This window comes from Vulpes vulpes, chromosome 6, assembly GCF_048418805.1.
Source record: "Vulpes vulpes isolate BD-2025 chromosome 6, VulVul3, whole genome shotgun sequence".
In the NCBI taxonomy this organism is placed as follows: domain Eukaryota; kingdom Metazoa; phylum Chordata; class Mammalia; order Carnivora; family Canidae; genus Vulpes; species Vulpes vulpes.
Window position 1 is genome coordinate 71,799,829 of NC_132785.1, and position 22,403 is coordinate 71,822,231.

Genomic DNA, 22,403 nt, shown 5'->3' on the forward strand with positions numbered 1-22,403 from the left:
AGACACATTAGGTTATTTTCAAAAATGCCAATTTTAAAGAACAAGCATATAAACAACAGATAACAAATTAGCATACAACAATTAAGGACAAAGTTAAATAAATGCTAGAGAAACAATTTCTGGAAGAAATCTTCTAGCTATACAAAAGGTGAAAAACAAGTTTGCACTCAATATCTATGATTCTGTGAGAAAAAAAAAAATTACCTCAGTATCACAGAGAAAATTTAACTACCACGTCAAATTAAAATTTTAAGAGGGGCATCTGGGTGGCTCAGTGCTTGAGTGTCTGCCTTCAACTCAGGTCGTGATCTCGAGGTCCTGGGATCGAGTCCCGCATTGGGCTCCCCACAGATAGCCTGCTTCTCCCTCAGCCTGTGTCTCTGCCTCTCTCCATGGGTCTCTTATGAATAAATAAATAAACAAACAAATAAATAAAATCTTTATTTTTAAAATCCTATCTTAAGAATCAAATTACCCTTTTTAGAGGTCATTAGGACTGCTGAAGAGACTTTTTTTCCCTTAAGCAGCAGCAATATTGTGGTGTAAAATGATCTATCAAGAAGCAAAATAGCTAACACAATGCAATAATAAATAATTCAGTAAAAAGATTGAGATCATAATCAAAGCCAAGTTCTCTCTAATGTCCTCAATATTCCTCATATAAATTACTACAAAAAGTAGACAACTCATAATAGTAATCCCACATTTAAATACCCATTCTAAAATGCACCTGTGATCTCCATGTATGCACTATCAATGGGATCAGCAAATGCTTTTTGCAAAAAAACAGATGTTTCTGTTCTTACCAGAAGTTTCACTGTAGGAAGATGAATACAAATGCAGTCAAACTATCATATGTTTTAATATAACCACACCCTTCAACTCCATGTATCTGGAGACTGCTTATTTTTCTAATTTTCTCTTATTTTCCATTTTTATGTTTCTTTTGAGATCGCAAAGTGATTAGTTCATCAAAAGTAAACATATATTAAATATATTTTTCAAATTACAGTTATGCTACTTGAAAAAAATGTTTGTAAAACTGCTGTTCCCACTGTAATGCCAGCCATTATTTTTGACAGAAGCTAACATTTATTGGCCACTTACTATATGTGCTTTACATTTTCTCAACTAATTCACAAAAATTTTTAAGAGGTATTTTTAGATAACAAAGAAACTGAGGCACAGAGAAGCCAAGTAGTAGTCCTAAGATCACTTTGAACCTGGATGTAGACATAAGCAATCAGACTCCAGATACATGTGCTTTAACCACCAGATACTCTACTGCCACTCTTTCATCCAATCAAACCGCTCAAACACCTTGAAATCAGCCATTTTTTAAAAAGCTCAGAACTTCGGATCCCTGGGTAGCTCAGTGGTTTAGCGCCTGCCTTCGGCCCAGGGCATGATCTTGGAGACCTGGGATCGAGTCCCACATCAGGCTCCCTGCATGGAGCGTGCTTCTCCCTCTGCCTGTGTCTCTGCCTCTCTCTCTGTCCCCACCTCTCTCTCTGTATCTCTCATGAATAAATAAAAATCTTAAAAAAAAAAAAAAAGCTCAGAACTTGCAGAGAATTTGTGAATACGGAACAATAGATCATTGTAATGTTTCCTAAAATATGAATACGAGATTCCTTATTTTAATAAGTATGAGAATCTAGTAATAAACAAAGCTACCCAAAAGATTTATCAGGGTATTCATAGTGGGTATTATGAATCTCTATGAATGCAATGTAGTCTGAAGTATTAACCAAAACACTGCACAACAGTAATTTCCAGACTTAAGTTGTCCCATAAAAAACATTAACAGGTACCTGTTACAGCCACTCTTCCTATATTTTAAAAAGGTGCACAAGAATATTACTTTATAGTCAAATATTACATATGCTAACATAGAGCCAATAGTTGAGCTAAGCTTACAAATGTCCTTCAATGCTTCTTAGACCATACATTTCTCTTCCATTATAGTAACTGTCTGTAGTTTGTGTGTGATAGATACTCCTAGTGACTCAGTTATAATTTTAATCCCTGAAGTCTTTTACATTGAGAAAAGTAGGCACTGTGTACTAGACCTAAGGTTCTAAGGTACTGTCTACTATGGCTCTCAGAGTGGGATATCCCCAGCAGTGAGTGTACCAACAGAATAAATATGCTGGAGGATCAAATTTTACTTAACCATTTCCCCTCTGATATTAACTTATTATTTTATATGAAAATAAATGTGCATTTAATATGCAGTAGAAGGCAAAATTAATAAAGTGTTTTAAGATAAAACATAAACCTTCAGAGGAATTCTATGCATGACAAACCTTTCTAAACATCTTTTAAAAAAATCACTCCCCCACCAAAAGTCACCCCCCTCTTCTGGTAAGAATACTAGTTTAATGGAAATGTTTAAGAACATCTAAGCTACTAGTAAGTTGAACAATTGAACTGCCATTTTTATAGGTCAAAAAATAGCTGACTGTCAGCAAATTCACATGGTTCAATTTACTTTATTTGTATTTACTGATTTGACAGAGAATGAGAGAGAGAGCCCAAGCAGGCAGAGCAGCAGGCAGAGAGGGGAAGAAACAGGCTCTTCACGAAGCAGAGCTCGATGTGAAGCAGACGCTTAACCCACTGAGCCACTCAGGCACCCCTCACATGGTTCAACTTAAATATCATGTTCAGTCTTCAAAGATTTAGCATAATGTAAGAAAGGCTAATGGCTTTGTCTAAAGGCTAAAGGCTAATGTTTACATTCTGTATAGTGTTCTTAGGCCTTTCATCTGACAATGAGTTCACATCAAATCTATGTCGGCAAAGAAGTGTAAGCACCTTCAAGAATTTCATTTTTTTCACCTTCAACAATTTTATTTATTTAAAAGATTTTGGGGTAAGGGCGAGAGGGAGAGGAAGGAGAGATAGAGAATCTTAAGCAGGCTCCTCACCCAGTATGGATCCAAAGGAGTCTGATCTCACAATCCTGAGATCATGACCTGAGTCGAAATCATTAGTCATACACTTAAATGACGAAACCACCCAGGCACCCTTAAAGATTTTGTTTTTAAATAATTTCTACACTAAATGTGGGGCTTGAAATCACAATCTCAAGATCAAAAGTTGCATGCTCTACCAAATGAGTCAGCCAGGCACCCCTCAGCTACAGCAATTTTAAAAATAACAGAAAACAAAACAGCCTACAGATTATGTCAGTCCTGATTGTGTTAACATGATTTTTTCTATCTAGAGTTTAAAGATCTATTTTAGTAGAGATAAGAACATATTTAAAATTATGGTTAAAATTTACAGGGAAAAAGAATCTTCCTAATCTTTTTTTTTTTTTAAAGACTTTATTTATTCATGAGAGACACACAGAGAGAGCCAGAGAGACAGGCAGAGGGAGAAGCAGACTCCATGCAGAGAGCCTCATGTGGGACTCAATCCCAAGACTCCAGGATCATGCCCTGGGCCGAAGGGAGGCACTCAACTGCTGAGCCACCCAGGGATCCCGAATCTTCCTAGTCTTTTTGGTCATTTAGTTTCTTAAAATGATTCATTATACCACTCTTAAGAGGGAAAAGAGGAAAAATCCCAAATGAGAACAACAAACACAAAATTAAGATTGGTCTGTTGCTTTGTTAGTTTTTTGTTTCCAGAGCATGAAAAGACCAATATACAAAATGAACAAGCCATTTTAAGTAAATGGAACTAATTCCCAAATGTATTAAGTGCCTGAAGTTTTGAAATATATCATATGTAAATTTCAATTACTTTCTTCAACTCTCACTTCTCTAAAAGCCATCACTACAGCTTCAACTTAGCCTCCAGTCTTTAGTTTTCTCAGTTTTGTTCAATAAACATAAAGCAAACAACAAAAAACCCTCTCAAGAATCTCTCACACTTCAAGGAACATGCATAAATCTTAAAATCCAAACCTTCCCAACAAAACAAAACAAAACAAAACAATAATTAGAATTAATCTAGAAAGAAGCCGGATCATTCTCTCTTGACCTAAATTAAGATTCTCTTTGACATGTGATTCAGGCTTTGCAAAATTATAGGTTACAAAATACAAACTCACAAATTACAGTGAGCTTTAGGTCATGCTTAAGATGTTGCCTAAGGGAGGCTGCCCCTGGTAAAGAAGAAGTCTTTGTTTTGTTTTTTTAACTGTACTTTAAATATATCTAGGCATAGGCCTAAAGTTAGTTTGCTGACACATTTATAATATTAGAGTTCTTTAATACCATTTTATCTTCTTGATTTCTAAATCTTGTATTTATTGCATCTTTGAATCTGAAATATCTTGCTTCTTTCTCTCTAAATAAACTTACTATATTAAAATTCAGGTAGGGGTGCCCGGGTGGCACAGTTGGGTAAGCATTTGACTCTTGGTTTTGGCTCAGATTATCATCTCAGGGTCTTGAGATGGAGCCCCAGTCAGTCAGCAAGGAGTCAGCTTAAGACTCTCTCTTCTCTGCCCCTCCCGTCTGTGTACACACACACTCTCTTTAAAATAAATAAATCTGAAGAAAATAATAAAATTCAGCTAAAAAAAATGACTTCCTTCAGGAAAGCTTTCATGATTATTCTTATACTGTTTCCTCTTGGTATAGCACTTTTTTTCATTATACTTATGGTTTTTTGTTTTTTTTTTTTTTGTTGTTGTTGTTTGGTTTGTTTTTTTTTACACTTATGGTCCTTAAAATATGTTTGGCTTCTCCACTTTATCACCTAGATCGTGAGATTCTTCAAATATTTTTCCAAATCATGATTTAAAAATCTTAACCATAATTATTAGAGTAGTAACATTATAGATTATGTTTTCTCTTTCTCTAATTTTTAGTGATTTTAAAACTTTTAAAATGAAATCCTTAAAGACCAATAAACAAACTAAACTTTTGTTAGATTCCTAACTTTTAAAATTCACACCACCATTTGTCAGAATCACCTTTCCTCAGAGGAAAAAGGAAAAACAGTATTTTTACATCAAAACATAAGGAATAAAATGTGCAAAACAAATGGCATGGGAGGGTGGAGATAATTACTTTATATTTGGGCTTCTCTATCTAGTTACTCCTACATCTTTCAGTAAATCACAAAATCAGCTTCATCTCCTAACTCTTCCAAGGAAAAGGGGCCCAAAGAATTAAAAGGGGAGTGTTAGGAAAATAGCAAGGGGAACAACACAGAGGAGACAGGTAAATTGTTAAAATTAAAGGATACTGGGCAGCCCCGGTGGCTCAGCGGTTTAGTGCCGCCTTCAGCCCAGGTCCTGATCCTGGAGACCCGAAATCGAGTCCCACATCAGGCTCCTTGCATGGAGCCTGCTTCTCCCTCTGCCTGTATCTCTGTCCCCCCCCGCCCCCCGTCATGAATAAAATGAATAAAATCTTTTAAAAAATTAAAGGATACTAAGCATGTCACAATAGCAAACCTGTAACAATGCATGTTAGTGGGTCATAACTCTAGCTGCTTTATTTACTTATTTATTTATTTTTAAAATATTTTATTTATTCATAAGAGAGAGAGAGAGAGGTAGAGACACAGGCAGAGGAAGAAGCAGACTCCCCATTGAGCAGGGAGCCCAACGTGGGGCATGAACTCATCATGACTCTGAGATCAAGACCTAAACCAACCCAGATACCGAGATGTGAGTCCACATCAAAAGTTGGACGTTTGGCAGCCCGGGTGGCTCAGCAGTTTAGCACCGCCTTCCGCCCAGGGCTTGATCCTGGAGACTTAGGATCTTTACCACGCCCCCCCCCCTCATGAATAAATAAAATCTTAAAAAAAAAAAAAAAGCCAGGCGTTTAACCCATTGAGCCACCCTGCAGCACCCCACTACCTTCCCCCCCACCCCGCCCCATCAGCTGGGAATGTTGTGTGACTAATGTTTTATATAGAACACAATCTTTGAAATACTAATCATTAAATACTATAAATCAAAAAATTTAGGTATTCCATTTTGTTCATACTGTAAGATTTTTATTTTTATTTATTTATTTTAATTCATAGAGACACAGAGAGAGAGAGAGAGAGCGAGAGAGAGAGAGAGAGGCAGAGACACACACAGGCAGAGGGAGAAGCAGGCACCATACAGAGAGCCTGATGTGGGACTCAATCCAGGGTCTCCAGGATCACGCCCTAGGCTGCAGGCGGCGCTAAACCGCTGAGCCATGGGGGCTGCCCTATGATAAGATTTTTTATTAGAAGACTATACAAGTTAATATCACACCTACTTAAAAGTGGCCATTTCTGATTAATATTTTGGATCAAATTATCTAACATTAAATATTTTAAATATAAACAGAATCTTCTCTTAGCTACTCCTAGAATATGAATAAAGATGCTTTTAATTAAACTAGTATATCAGTTCACATAAAAATCTGTATTATTCATACTTGTTTATTTATTTTTTAAAAGATTTTATTTATTTATTCATGAGAGACACAGAGAGAGAGAAGAAAAGGGAGAAGCAGAGGGAGAGGCAGGCTCCGTGCAAGGAGCCCAATGTGGGACTCGATCCCAGGACTCCAGGATCATGCCCTGGGCCGAAGGCAGGGACTAAACCTCTGAGCCACCCAGGGATCCCCCAAAAATCTGTATTATTCATATTTATAATTAAGTTTCACATTATACTCCTAAATTAAAACAGCTTATTACACCATAAATTTAACTTTTAGGGGGAATTCTGACTACAAATTCTCATAAAATCAATTTAATTCGTATTTGTTGTCATATCACAAAAAATCTAATTTGTAACATGCCCAGGCACAGCACTACAATCTTTTTTTTTTTTAAGATTTCATTTATTTATTCACGAGACACACACACACACACAGGCGGAAACACAGGCAGAGGGAAAAGCAGGCTCCTCACAGAGAGCCCCCCCATGTGGGACTCAATCCTGGACCCTGGGATCATGCCCTGAGCCAGAGGCTTAACCACTTAGCCACCCAGGCGTCCCTACAATCTTATTTTAATATATAATGAAAATACATCTAGTCCAGCGAGATTTTGCAAGACTGCTTCCTGCAAACTTGGTAGGGATGGGGAAAATGCTGCTTATCAGTACACACTATAAGCCAATAGGAATGGCAGATGCACACAGCTCCGTAAGAACCAATGGAGAACACATCCTTTGACATACAGAAGTTAGGGTGAAAGATGAAAGAAACAGGAGTTAAAGGGAAATTTATAAACTGGCATAAGAAACGCCACAAGTGGGGATGCTATTTACTTTACCTTCCTCTTCTGTTTTTCTGAAGTACTGCAGATTCCCATTAGGAATGAGAACAATGACAGAAACTGAATTAGGTGAAGGAGATTGCCAATGAGGGCTCCACTAAAGTTCTGTGGGCTCTTGCAATTCTCCTCCCAGATTACAAAAAAAGCCCCTGAAGGGTAAAAGGAAGTGTTGTGAGGAAACTCAGCAGTATGAACCAACTCTAAGGCAGTGATGGGAAAAGGAACTAACATTTTTTGACAAATTACTTAGTAGAAACGTTTAATCCTTATAACACTGAAACTTAAATATTATTATCCTCATTTTACAGGTGATGGTAACAAGAAATATGTCCAAGGTCGAAATGTTATTTAAGCAGAATAAGATAATGGCTTCATCTGTCTGGTTTCAATGTCCATGTTCCCTCAACTACTTCATATAGTCTCTTCATAAAGTCTAATCATTATTATTGACAGGTACTGCCATACCCACTAAAGCACCTAATCATTATAACTCTGTTGTTCTTTCTTTCTTTTCTTTTCCTTTTTTCTTTTTCTTTTTTTATCACTTCACTCTCCTCCAAGTCTTCCGTACTCTGAGGTTTTCTGTTAAAGTGTGAGCTCTTCTAGAGACATCAACTTTCATCTAGACAGTAAATCAATAAGTATCAGCAGTGTTAGTTTAGTCTTTGGATATTCTTGACAATTTTTATCACTGTTTGTTCCACAAAACAACTCTTCCAACTCCCCTTGGAAGGCAGGGCACTGAGAGTGCCAGAAGGTACATTTTAAGATAGAAAGTTTTCTTTCTCTTATCTCCCACCTCACTCATCTCAAAGTAACTATCTAAACAATCTTACTACTTGGTACCAAGTTGAAATTCCATTAAGAAGAAAACAAAGAACGTTTTCTTTAAAAAAAAAAAAAAAAAAAAAAAAAGATATACAGAAATTGTTTCAAAGATCATGAACTTTACTGACCTAAGTCTCTCAGTCTCTCAGAGCCTATTCATTCAGCATTTAGACATGACTAATAATCCAATTATCCAGATTCTAGAGGGTAGAATAGAGTCCCATATTAAAAGTAAAAGAGCAATGTCATTGAGATCAGGAAGAAGTCACAGCAGGATGCTAACAGTGATGGAAGCAATCAAAATACTAATTAATAAAGTAGAGACATTTTAAAAAGCAGGGCAGCATGAGACTGCTAAGTACAAGAGCAAAGTGCACAAGATGCTATTATTCCTCCAGGGCAGCAGAGGCCAAGAATTCTTGCCCAATTTTCCAATAACTGTATCTTTTTATTTGCTGTACATGCAATCTGTCACCTAGGACTTCTTAGTTTAGCCATTAGACCCCACTTGCCTTAGAATCTCCCCTCTTTTTCCCCTTCAAACTGTTTGTGACCCTTTTTTAAAAATTTAAATTAATTTTTTTAGTTTTAAAATTTAAATTCAGGGATCCCTGGGTGGTTCGGCAGTTTGGCGCCTGCGTTTGGCCCAGGGCATGATCCTGGGGTCCGGGGATCGGGTCCCACATAGGGCTCCCTGCCTGGGGCCTGCTCCTCCCTCTGCCTGTGTCTCTGCTTCCCTCTCTCTCTTTCTGTCTCTCATGAGTAAATAAATAAAATCTTTAAAAATATAAATAAATAAATAAATAAATAAATAAATAAATAAATTTAAATTAAATTATGTTTGTGACTCTTAATCAGGTTCAGCATTCACAGAAGCAGTCTTAATCCACACCATCCTCTGACATCTTGGCTATTCCTCATGGCTCCCACTTCTAATTTACAACATATCCGGTGGAATACCCGGCCTAGAATTTAGCTACATTTTTACCTTCTTGGAGGTCTACCGGAGGGCTTTTATTGACAGACACTGCTTCTTATTCCTTGCCAGATGCCCAGCTAGGCTCCTAACTTTGTAAGTATAGTTTCCCTGGAACAACTCCATTATTACTCTGCCTTCTGGCTGCCACCCTTATGGCCCTGCCCAAGTAATACACTGAACATACCATCTAGTACCTCTAACCTGCAGGACAGTCTGAGGCAGCATTCCATCAACCAAATTCATTGATATTTCTGCAGCAAAAGATAAAACACACTGGCATAAGGTGGGATTAAACAATGACTATAAATAGCTTCATGTCAGTTCATGTTATACTTTGCTGCCAAATGAGTTAAAAAAAAAAAAAAAAACCTTCCAGAGTCTTCTGAACATTAGAATTAAGATGAAAGGACTTTATACATATATGTTTTTCTTTCTTTTCTTTTCAGATCTCCTCCCAAAATATTGAAGAAAAATTTTTTTCCTGGTGTTTCAATAGGTAATTTCAACTTTCTGATAATTTTACTTACATAAAAAATGTACTAAATAAATGAGGTATATTTTGGGTCCATACACAAAAATATGTATATATTCATCATATAGATACTATACAAACACAAAAGCATATGAATAGATGCTGTTATATATTTACTGACAGAGAAGCTTTATCCAGGTAATAAGTACAACTAAGTTACTGAAAAAGTATACATATAAAACATTGTATTTAGTGAAATTAGAACCATACCATGGTTTTAAGATAAGCGATTCAGGATACATACTCCAAAAAAGTTATTTCTCTCTCTCTCTCTCTCTCTCTCTTTTTAATGCAGAGGTCATTAAACTAGTTACCCAAGATTTAGAACAAAAAGAATTTTAGAATAGTAAGGGGCCTAAACAAATCCAGTCTTAGGCCGCCTGGGTGGCTCAGTGGGTGAGTGCCTGCCTTTGGCTCAGGGTGTGATCCCTCATGGGTCCCGCATAGGGCTCCCTCGGGGACCCTGCTTCTCCCTCTGCCTGTGTCTCTGCCTCTCTCTGTGTCTCTCATGAATAAATAAAATCTTTAAAAAAGAAATCCAGTTTAATCTTCATTCTATTCATAAGATAATTAAGAAAGGGTCATAAAAGTCATACATGGCCTCATTCCCCTTCCTGAAGACAGATGCACTGCTTAAAAACAAAGTACTTAAATTCAGGTCTCCTGACTTGTCAGGTCAGAAGTCTTTTTTCCTATATTACTGCTATCTATATAAAATAACTGCATTTTAAGACAAATCCAACCTCCAGTACTTTTTCCAACTGTCACTATTCTTGTTATATAAACCTTGACGGCTTACCCATTTTATTAAAGAAAAAAAAAAGTAAGGCTATTAAAATATAAGTCTCAGCTTCATCAGTGATCTAAAATGACCTTATCAAAGACACATTTTCTAAAACATGTGGGAAGTGAAACAAGGTAAGTCTTCTCTCCCCATCCATCTGAATGCTCAGCTCTTAGGAGACTTCTGCTTTCCTCACACTTCAGCCTCACTAGATTATCTCCAAAACTTGTCAACAGTACTTGTGGGCACTCTCCCCGGCTGCCTTCAACGTTTCCTCTAGGCTGTGAGTTCCTTCAGGGTGCGAAGCCTACACACAAAAGGTGCTGAGCACCTGAATAAGTGAGCGCACAGAAGAGTAACGTACAACCATGATCTCTAAGGAAGGAGCTCATCATTTGGCTTCTATTATCTGACTTGACAGTTAGGAAAACCTCTTACCTCGCCAGAGGTATACATTACTGTGATCAGTCAGTACCAGAAAGCACTTTTATAAAGTTTCCGAACACTTCACAGTCCCTCGAAATGACGTTCGGCTGGCGAGTGCGGATACGAGGAAATGTCTCCTCACACCGCGCAAATGCCACTCCAGCAAGGGCTTTCTCTCCCTGAGAGGACCGGAACAGTCCGGCGGAAGGCGATATCCGCTCCGTCCCCAGAGCGCTTCTGCGAGCCCGCCGTGAGGGTGAGGTGCGGCGCTCCGAGAGCCTCGCGCGGAGCCCGGGCTGGGGCCCCGCTCCTGACCGACCCGGGCGCCACGGGCGCCACTTGGGCGGGCCCGACCTCCCGACCTTCCCCGCACGCAGGGAGAGCCGGCTGCCGCCGCCGGGCAGAGTCCACGCCTACCTGTTGGGCTCGGGTACAACCAGACTCTCCCCGAGCCCGGCGAGGAGGACCTGCCGCGCCGGCCATCCGGCCGTCCCCGCGCCGCAACTGAGCCCCTCCGCGGCGGGTTCCGGCCCCTTCGGCCACGACACCTGATCCCTCCACCCGTTCGTTCCCGCACCCAGGGTCCCAGCTGCCTCACCCACTTCGCAGCCGCGATCACCCTGGGGACCCCCAAGCCGCCCATCTCACAGCGCAGGCCCCGGCGTGAGGTCCCTCCTAGTGGGCAGGCAGCCCGGCCACCGCCCCCTCGCGCCGCAGCGTCTGCACCCCCCGGGTCCCCGGCTGCTCACCTCCTGGGGTCCCCCACGGCTCAGCCTCGCTCCCAGTCCTGCCACGTTACAGCCTCCACAGCGCAGCGGGGCAGCGCCGAGGCTCGCCGGCGGCGGCGACTGCGAGGCAGCGCGACGGGAGGGGCGCGCGCGGGGCGGAGCCGGGCAGCTCGGAGCCGCGAGCGCGGCGGGAGCCAGCGATTGGAAGCCCGCCCTGCGCCGCGCGGCCGATCCTAGGCCCCTGCAGCCGGCCGCCGAGCCATCGAGCACCCACTCTGGCAGACGTGACTGCTCCACCGCCGAAAGAGCGATGGGGGACGGAGCTGGGGACGGAGCTGCCCGAGTTGATCGAGGCCAGGGCAGTGGCTTTGCAGTCGGGAGATCTTGGCCACAACTATTTTTGTCTGTTGTGTCATCGCCAGCCAGAATCCCTAGGGGCGGCAGTGGGGCGTCTGAAAGCCAAGATATAACTGGAGCCTGAAGAAATTCAGGCAGTGAGTGCTGTGGGTGTGGGTGGTGTCATGTTAGCCATGGAAGGGACCCTAGAGGGCCTTGTTACTTGCTATACTCCTTGTTTTAGAGCCTGAGACTCTGGGGCCTGACAGAGCGCCTTACTCAAGGTCACACACGGAGTCGCCGGTGGAATTGGGACTCATAGCCACTTGGCTCCAAGTCAAGAGCGTTTTTCCAGTATACTCAGCGTTTTGAATATGATTTTCAGTTTTGAAACAGTCTCAAGATTTCGATAATGTTGCAAAGAACATTTTTTCTGAACCATTTGCGATTTGCTGACACGATGCCACATTGTCCCTAAATACTTCAGTGTGTGGGTCTTACTAATTAAGCATCCTCAACTATGTAGTCACTATCTACCAAGACCAAAACGTTTATGGGATACATTACGTTTGGTCAATGTCCCAAACACGTTTTTTTAAATAAAATTCTTAAGGATGATTTTATTTATTTATGATAGACATAGAGAGAGAGGCAGAGACACAGGCAGAGGGAGAAGCAGGCTCCATGCAGGGAGCCCAATGTGGGATTCGACCCCGGGTCTCCAGGATCGCGCCCTGGGCGGAAGGCAGGCGCTGAACCGCTGAGCCACCCAGGGATCTCCCCCAAAAACGTTTTTTATGGTAAAAGGATTCAGTTCAGAATCAAGCATTGTGTTTACTTGTCATGTATCTTTAGTTGCCTTCAATCCTCAGTCTTTCCTTGAGTTTCATGTCCTTGACACTTTTCAAAATTCCTGGCCAATTATTTTGCAGAATGGCTTTCACTTTCCATCTCTGATGTATACTTATGATTAGACATGTTAAGTGTCTATGACAGGACTGTCACAGAAGTGATGCTGTGTTCTTCTCATTGTGAGCCAGATGCTTGGTTCCTCAACCTGTTTTGAAAGCATAAGCAGAGCTATAGTTGTATTAGTTGCATTATTAGCTGTACATACTGTTTTATTCCTTAATTATGTCTTATGTACCTCTTATCAATCATTAACTTTGGTTTTTCCACTACTACTCTCTGTTTACCCACTGATTTTAGAAACCTAATGGGGACTCAACAATAACATTTGTCTTGAAATTATCTGACATACCTGATCTTAACAGTACCAAATGGTACCTCATTGTCCAGAAGAATGCATTCTTCTACGTTGTTTCAAGTTCCACTCCCTTCAAGGTGTCAAGAAATCCTTCACCTTCCTCTCATGTATTCACCTCCTTCCCCAAACGTACATAAGCTGTCTCTAGGCTTAACGGGATACAGCAGCCTTGGGAATAATTTCCTGCCTTCTCCTTTGGCTGCCCTTCTGATAGTAAAGTACTGCTTCAAAATTAGTGTCTAAGGTGTTGGCTTATATGCATCAGGTGCACCAACAAGTTTGAGTTTGGTAACAATCGCATCCTATCAAGTGGCACATTTTAATTAGTCTCATTATTTTTTTTTCAAGATTTTACTTATGTATTCATGAGAGACAGAGAGAGCGAAAGAGAGACAGAGAGAGAGGCAGAGACACAGGCAGAGGGAGAAGCAGGCTCCATACAGGGAGCCCGATATGGGACTTGATCCAGGGGCTCCAGGATCACGCCCTGGGCTGAAGGCAGGCACTAAACTGCTGAGCCACCCAGGCATCCCTAATTAGTCTCATTATTGATATTTATTTTAATAAAGTGGTGTCTGCCAGGCTTCTCCACTATAAAGTTATTTCTTTCCTGTTTGTAATTAATAAGCATTTTGGGGGGAGAAGATTTTTTGAAATTACATAAATATTTCCTCAGCAAAACTTTAATTTATTTATATCAGTATAAGATCAGAGTTTCCTATTAAATGGGTTATAATCTGTTTCTATCATTATTTATTTTGATGTTCAAGTTGTCCTGAGTTTGGTCTGGGGGGAGCCCTATTCGTGCTAGTTTCTGTGTCTTTGTGTGTTTTAAATTCTTTTGTGAAACATTTTTTAAGATACAGAAAATATGAAAGCATTTTATATACCATATACCCACCATCCATACTCTCATTAATATTTTACTATTCTGTGCCCTTTGACACACTTCCATCATTCTTTGAGCACTCCCTTATTTTCTGGCACAGTAGGATATTCTAGGCTCTCCTTGCCCAACCCTAGATGCAGCCATTTATCCAGGAGCCCTGATTCCTTTCAGTGGAGAATGGTATTTAGAAGCACCAGGTGTGCTCACTGCTATTGTGGTATCATTGTTCAGGCTGACTTAGTGGATGTGACTAGGGAATATTTATACACTCATACAGTGCATCTATATATGTAACTATAAATGTATACTCACACATATTTACAGCTCTATTTATTTATCTAACATATATATTGAAACACCATATGTTTGCAGTAATACCTCCAATCCTGCATCACACAGCGTATTCTAGTTTCCTCCCATATTTGTTACTCCTTTCTCCCACAGAGAGAAACCTGGATCCTATTATCCTTCAGATATTTACTTTTTAAATACCTCCTCTATATTTAAGTGGTCACCCATAGCTGCCATCTCTGTTTGGAGGATGCCACCCTTATCCCATTATGGTTCTGAAACTCCAAAATAAGCCACCACCAGCCACCCCCCACTTTCTCCTTTCCTAACGCCAGCTCCCAAACCCTGTGCCAGAGCCTAGTCCATGAGCCCTCACCACCTAGCTCGGGCTCCATCTCTTGCTAAGCATTCCCTTAGGCATCCTCTTTATTTACTCTACTTGATATATGTAGACACACACAAACACAGATAGAGACACACTCACTTTGGGTACTATAGAGTACCCTGAGAAAGGTATAAAAGAATTTTAGATCCTAAAGGAGAGAGCAACTACTGGAAAGTTCTGTTGGGAGGCTCATGGAGGGTTTTAAGAAAAAGACGACATTTAAAATGGGCTTTGGGGGTGCCTGGGTGGTTCAGTTGGTTAAGTGTCTCACTCTTGATTTTGGTTCAGGTCATGATCTCAGGGTCCAGAGATCAAGCCCAGTGTTGGGCTCCAAGCTCAATGTGTAGTCTGCTTGGGATTCTCTCTCTCCTTCTCCCTCTGCCCCTCCTCCTAAGCTCTCTCTCTCAAAATAAATGAGTAAATAAAATATTTTTTTAATTTTTTTTTAATTTTTTTTTTTTTTGTATTTATTTATGATAGTCACAGAGAGATAGAGAGGCAGAGACACAGGCAGAGGGAGAAGCAGGCTCCATGCACCGGGAGCCCGACGTGGGATTCGATCCCGGGTCTCCAGGATCGCGCCCTGGGCCAAAGGCAGGCGCTAAACCGCTGCGCCACCTAGGGATCCCTTTTTTTAAATTTTTAAAAATTTATTTATGATAGTCACAGAGAGAGAGAGAGAGGCAGAGACACAGGCAGAGGGAGAAGCAGGCTCCATGCACCGGGAGCCTGACGTGGGACTCGATCCCGGGTCTCCAGGATCCCGCCCTGGGCCAAAGGCAGGCGCCAAACCGCTGGGCCACCCAGGGATCCCATTTTTAAAAAATTTTAAAAGGGGAACCTGGGTGGCTCAGTGGGCTAAGCAGCTGACTTCAGCTCAGGTCATGATCCTAGGGTTCTGGGATTGAGCTCTGCATTAGGTTCTGCACTTAGCAGGGAATCTGCTTCTCCCTCTCCCTTTGCCTCTACCCCTACTCATGCTCTCTCTCTCTCTCTCAAATAAATAAATAAAATATTTTAAAAAGAAATAAATACAAGTTTTAAAAATAAATAAATAAAATGGGCTTTGAAGAATGCATAAGAATAAATGAATAGGATGTATATACTGCATTAGATATTGAAAAAACTGGAAAATAATTTGAGCGGGCCCAAAGCAGAGAAAGTAATTCATTTTAGCTGACTATGAAGTACAAAAATAATGACACAAGAATTTTAGAGTCCAACTACTAGTTTTACAGAGGATTCAAAGATGACTCTAAACTTTGGCTTAGATGACAAAGAGAATTAAATTATAAAAAGGAGTCAGTTTGGAGGGGAAAGTAATACATTTAATTTAAACATATCACATTTGAGTGAAGCATCCAAGGAGAAATGTAGGATTAGAGCTTTGAGGAGGGGTCAGAACCAGAGTTCTAGTTAAGAACTTTTCCATATGGCGGTGACAGCTGACATGATAAAAGAGGAAATAAAGAGAACAAAGATAGAACTCTGAAAGACAATCAGTTTAGTTTTAACCAAACACAAATGTGTTCCACCTTTCAACTTCTATTTTACTTTTTTCTGTCCCATATTGAGATTCTGAGTCACAATATAGAAGAAGGAAGCTATATTATAATTAGCAGAAAAAAACACAGTTTTGAAGTCCACAGGGTGACTTGTGTTCAAATTCTACTTCCACTACTTAGTAGGCATGACCTAGGGAAAACCACTTCATATCTTTGAAACTCAGTTTCCTCCCTTTAAAATGAGAATAGGGACACCTGGGTGGCTCAGTGGTTTAGTGCCTGCCGTTGGCCCAGGGCATGATCCTGGGGTCCCAGGATCGAGTCCCACATCAGGCTCCCTGCATGGAGCCTGTTCCTCCCTCTGCCTGTGTCTCTGCCTGTCTCTGTGTCTCTTATGAATAAATAAATAAAATCTTTTTTAAAAAAATGAGAATAACATCTCCCTCTCTGAGGTGTTCTGAAGGTTCAGGATACAATAGAAATAACTAGCATGTGGCCCATTGTCAAATGATAGCTAGCACTATGAGGCATTTACCTTATTTCTCTGTCACAACTTATTCCAGTTTGTTACTGTTGATGTCTCTGTTTGGCACACAGAAGCCTCTCATCCTGTATTTGTTGAAGCAATGGATAACTGTATATATTTTCTATTTTTTAAAATACTCACCAGTATAGTGAATTATATTACCTTTTCTTGGCTTTTTATAAGGAACAACTTCCCCACCAATAAATGAAGTATATTACCAAAATAGAATGTTGGTATTTAATGATGTATGTAAAAATTACAAAGTAAACCAGTAGTTACTGATTTGACTGGCTATGTGATACCTTGCTTATCTCCAGGTTCAACACATTTGATACAATGACTCCAGGTTTCAACCAGCATAGATTTGGGAAACTGAAGATAATAGATTACCTTTAAGATTGCCTCTACCTCTGAGATTATAAAATTCAATGATAGTTGAACAGTATTATCTAAACAATGGTACTCCAGTGCACCCATGGAACTCTAAGGTCCTGCTCTTGATTATAATTCTTCAAAGGTTAATAGGTGTTCCTTTAAACAGGCATTTTAAATTTGAGAAACACTCTGTCAATATAGCCATCTTCTAGAAAGTCATCATGTATATTAGTAGGCTGCATTTCATGCAATGTTTCCCAAGTTTATTTGACAATGGAATATAATATTTTTTTAAGGAATACATACTAGTATCTGTGAGAACTAGTGTTCCTTCAGAGCAGACTTTGGGAAATACAGCTCTGGAAGTTTGTTATTAGTGATCCACTCAGTCATGTCAGGTTGCTCAGTGTTGATGAAACCATCAAGGAGACTGGAGTGCACATGTGGCAAGCTCATGTCAGAAAACACATAGGTCAGGCACAGCTTCCACTCTGTCAGTTTCAATATAATTTAAGCCTGAAATGACACTGATACCTCATGCCAACAAAAGATCTGCTTGCTCTTTGTGATACAGCTTTCTACTTTTTGGTCTATCAAGCATTATCCATCAATGTACTGCTGAGTTTGCTGTAATCAGTGACAGCTTTTTTCTTTTTCTCTTTTAAAGATTTATTTATTTCTAGGGATGCCTGGATTGCTCAGTGGTTGAATGTCTGCCTTTGGCTCAGGGCTTTATCCCAGGGTTCTGGGATCGAGTCCCACAATAGGCTCCCCCATCGGGAGTCTGCTTCTTCCTCTGTCTATGTCTCTGTTTCTGTCTCTCATGAATGAATAAATAAAATCTTAAAAAAAGAGATTTATTTATTTTTAGAGAGAGAAAGAGAAAGAGCATGCAAGTGGGGGGAGGAGGAGAGGGAGATACAGAATTCTTTTCTTTTTTTTTTTTTTTAAAGATTTATTTTTATTTATTTATGATAGTCACAGAGAGAGAGGGGCAGAGATACAGGCAGAGGGAGAAGCAGGCTCCATGCACCGGGAGCCCGACGTGGGATTCGATCCCGGGTCTCCAGGATCGCGCCCCGGGCCAAAGGCAGGCGCCAAACCGCTGCGCCACCCAGGGATCCCGAGATACAGAATTCTAAACAGACTCTCTGCTGAGTGTGGAGCCCAATGCAAGGCTTGATCCCAGGATCCTGAGATCATGATGGGTCCCAAAATCAAGAGTTGGTCACTTAACCGACTGAGCCATCCAGGCATCCCTGTGTGACAGATGTTAACACTAAATTTCCTTTTTTTTTTTTAAGATGTATTTATTTATTTAGAGAGAAAGAGAATGTGTGAGAGAGAGGGTACATGAGCTGGTAAGAGGGGCAAAAGGAGAGGGAGAGAGAGAATCCTCGAGCCAACTCCACACTGAGTGTGGAGCTGACATTGGACTCGATCTCACGACCCAGAGGCCATGACCTGAGCTAAAATCAAGACTTGGGAGCCCAACCAGCTGAGCCACCCTAGCACTAAATTTCTAATAAGAACTTTTGGCCATGGATAGAAATGTCTTCAGTTGGTAAACTACTACTAAAAATATTCAGCCAAGAAGTGCTACTTATAGCACAACATAGATCTTGATCTATGATGGAAAGTAAGTAATGGTAGACCATCTAATCTTGAAAGAAGCAGCTAATCTCAGGGCTAGTGCTTCTAAGCAGGAATATTGAATAAATGTAGTCTGCAACTACACATTCAATAACACTCTACATAAGAAACAACTGCAATTATGTTCATGCTTGACTAGGACATTGAAAGTCCCTTCTAATTCCTCATTCTCCAATCAGATTAAGAAATATTGTGTTTTACATGTGCTTAAACTTTATGGTTTTGTTCCAAAGTTGCTGCCATCTATTTTATAAGCAAGCCATTTAATCTCTTTGGGCTTAAATTTCCTCTTCTGGAAAATAAGTATGCATATTAGGTTTCTAAGATCTCTTCCCATTTTAAAATTCAAATAGTCTACTGTTATTCTTACAAAAACCCCTTCAAAGTAAATAGAATAGCTATTATTTGCAAGAAATGAAACAAAAGCCCGGCATAGCTAGGTGATTTGTTCATGTTTGGAACAAGATTCCATAAATAAGACAGAAAATCCTTCTGAATCCTTTTCTGATATCTTTTTCATGTTATCATATTACCATATATGTTCATATATATATATATATGTTAAACTAAACAGCACTTTTAGAAGTCTTTCTTTTATACATGTGGTCATGTTTATTTTAAAATATTATTCACATAACTTGAAAATACAACTTTTTATTTTTATTTATTTATTTTTAAAAAGATTTTTATTTATTTATTCATGAAAGACACGGGGAGGGGAGAGGCAGAGACACAGGCAGAGGGAGAAGCAGGCTCCATGCAGGGAGCCTGATGTGGGACTTGATCTCAAGTCTCCAGGATTATGCCCTGGGCCAAAGGCAGGTGCTAAACTGCTGAGCCACCCAGGGATCCCCGAAAATACAACTTTTTAAAACTCAAGGAAACAAAAACATAATCCTACTACTTTCAAATGACAATCATTTTCACTTATTTGTTTTTCTTTCAACTGTTGCATGTCTAAATAAAGCCATATACATATGGCACATCAAATTTGCATTCATAGTCATTTTATTACCAATGGCCATATAAACATCAGTTCCTGGTTATAATATTGCTAGTATTTAGTTACATGGACCTGAGGGGAAAGGAAAAAACTGCTATTTCCTGTTTGTAGGTAGGTGTAATTGGCAAGGAGTAAAGAGGACCTAAAATGACTCTATAGTTTACCACGATACTCATTTTCAATTCATTTCTGGCTTTAAAATCTCATGATTAGAATCATTCTTCTGGCTTTCATAAGCTAAATAAAGAGACTTCAGGAGGTTGATGTCAAGATTCTCTTACCTGGGGTGGGACAGAAAATCCTGGAGCTCTCTTCTGGCTTATTCCTTTATTACAGTTTCACCTTGGAAGATAGGGAAGATGTGACCCTGAAAGAATGAGCAGCAGGACAGGAAGGTTTCTATGGTAAGGGGGAGGACTGGGCAGCAAGAAACCTTCAGTGGCCAGGGAAAGAATGTTCTGGATGATGGAATCCAGAGCAGATTCCAGGAAGAGGGGAGGAGGTGTCTGTGGGGAATCAATAAAAATGGGGCTGAAAGGAATTAGATGAGAGTCCTTGGTCAGCTTGTCAATTTTTCCCTGCCAGAAAGTTCCTTATGGGAACCACAGGAAGCACCATCATAAGCCAAATTAATCATGTAGTTAATCTATCAAGGTGAAGGAACAAAATTTAATGTCATTAGCAGTCTGGTTCTAAAATGAGCCCAAACCCAAGGAATGAGATAGGTCAAGCCAGAACTAGGACTGAAGAGGGGGGCTATGTTACTAAATATTACACAGACTGTTGACTTTAGCTACATGCTCTTTAGACAAGTAAACTGTTTACCTGTACACAGGTAACTTAAGAGAATAATTTAGTGCTTTCATTTAGGGATATTTCATCCTTTATAAATAGCATATAAGGCATCCTACCAAAACCTTATTCATCAGTTAGAAACGTGAATATAAAACCTGATGACAGATAATTACTTAAAAATGAAATAGGGCCGCCCGGGGTGGCTCGGCGCTTTAGCGCCACCTTCCGCCCAGGGCCTGATCCTGGAGACCCCGGATAGAGTCCCCGGTCGGGCTCTCTGCATGGAGCCTGCTTCTCCCTCTGCCTGTGTCTCTGCCTCTCTCTGTGTCTCTTTCTCTCATGAATAAATAAATAAGTCTTTTAAAAAAATAAAAATGAAAAATAAATATATTGAAACAATAACTATACAAGATAACATGATAATATTAAGATCCAAATAATTTGTTGTAAAATTCATAATCTAATATTATTTGTCTAACTCAAGAAATTGTACTCACCCAGTAAAAGGACAAAACTCTACCTGATTGATAAATAGTATTCCTACTGAATTATCACATGTGAAGACAAACTACATACAGTATAATATGACACACTTATGAAAGTTCTTATCATGTTTATGAATATGTCTATGAATGTCTCTGGGACATGTTATTCTTTTTTTTTTTTTTTAACTTGCCATCTTTACCTTTTTTTTTTTTTTTTTAAGACTTTGTTCATTTATTCATGAGAGACAGAGAGAGGGAGAGAGAATGAGGCAGAGACACAGGCAGAGGGAGAAGCAGGCTCCATAAAGGGAGCCCAGTGTGGGACTCGATCCCGGGACTCCGGGATCATGCCCTGGGCAGAAGGCAGGTGCTAAACCGCTGAACCACCCGGACTGCCCCCTGGGACATGTTATTCTTGAAATAAATTCTAACAAAAATTAGTTTAAATGTCAAACTTCTTGCTTAGCTACAAACTTAGAGAGAATATCTAGATGCAAAAATATTTATCTGACCAGTATGAACAATAACTCAAATTAAATTAACCGTATAATATGATTATGGTAATCAGTGGAGCCGGAGTCATAGATCAGGAAGAAAAAGAAAAATGTTAATACTATGGAATAGAATTATATACTCTTGAACTCAATTTGCCAACCTATAAGCATTCACAGACCAGAGCACAAATCCATTTATAGACTGTACTTGCTCATCTTAATAATATCTTATTGACTTACACATTTTCTCCTTTTGTCTGCTTCCTCTCCCTTACATTCCTTGAGATCAAAACTTAAGAAACAGTTTCTTATTATTTATGGTAAAATATTAAGCCATAAAAAAGCAAAAGCAAAATTTGAAATCCCTTTATAACTGAACCATGTTAAAATATGTGTGTGGTTATGAACAAAGATTATAAGAGAACAGATAAAATTATTCATTTGAACAATGAGATTACAGGCCTTTTTATCTTTTTGATATTTGTGATTGTTTATATTGCTTTTATAAAACAAAAAGGACAGAAAGACAAAAAGAAAGAAAGATATTTTTTAAAGTTTTCTCTTTGCAATTTCCTGGTGCTATTTTCCCCCTTTTGAAAGGGTACCTGACACATAGTAGGTACTCAACATAAATTTGTTGAGTAAGTATACAAAATGGCAACTACAACTGCTGGAAGATTTCCTTTAGGAAGAAGCCAAATGATAGCATTGGCTATACTGAGGTAAGGATAAAATAAGTCAGTATTTACTCAATCACTGCCCAGGGGCTTCTAATTACCTATCCTTGAGATTGTTATTTATAGATTGTCCATATAATTTGTTGTCTACAGGACACTTTTGAAAGTGAAAAGCTTAGCTATTTATAAATACACTGGATTCTTAGGGA

The 22,403-nt window shown here is 39.7% G+C and overlaps 1 protein-coding gene across 34 annotated transcripts in view; it reads right to left on the reverse strand.

The window, feature by feature from the left end:
* HEATR5A (HEAT repeat containing 5A) overlaps nucleotides 1-12,091 on the reverse strand; it is a 111,664-nt gene extending 99,573 nt beyond the window's left edge. For 16 of the 34 annotated variants that reach the window (XM_072761349.1, XM_072761334.1, XM_026007674.2 and 13 more), the window contains exon 1: nucleotides 11,535-11,755. The gene's annotated coding sequence lies outside the window, so the exon portion shown is untranslated. Of the gene's footprint in view, nucleotides 1-10,797; nucleotides 11,437-11,534 lie in introns of those variants that run through there. The other 18 variants (XM_072761332.1, XM_072761329.1, XM_072761339.1 and 15 more) reach the window with 8 other exon arrangements.
* Nucleotides 12,092-22,403: the final 10,312 nt, after the last annotated feature.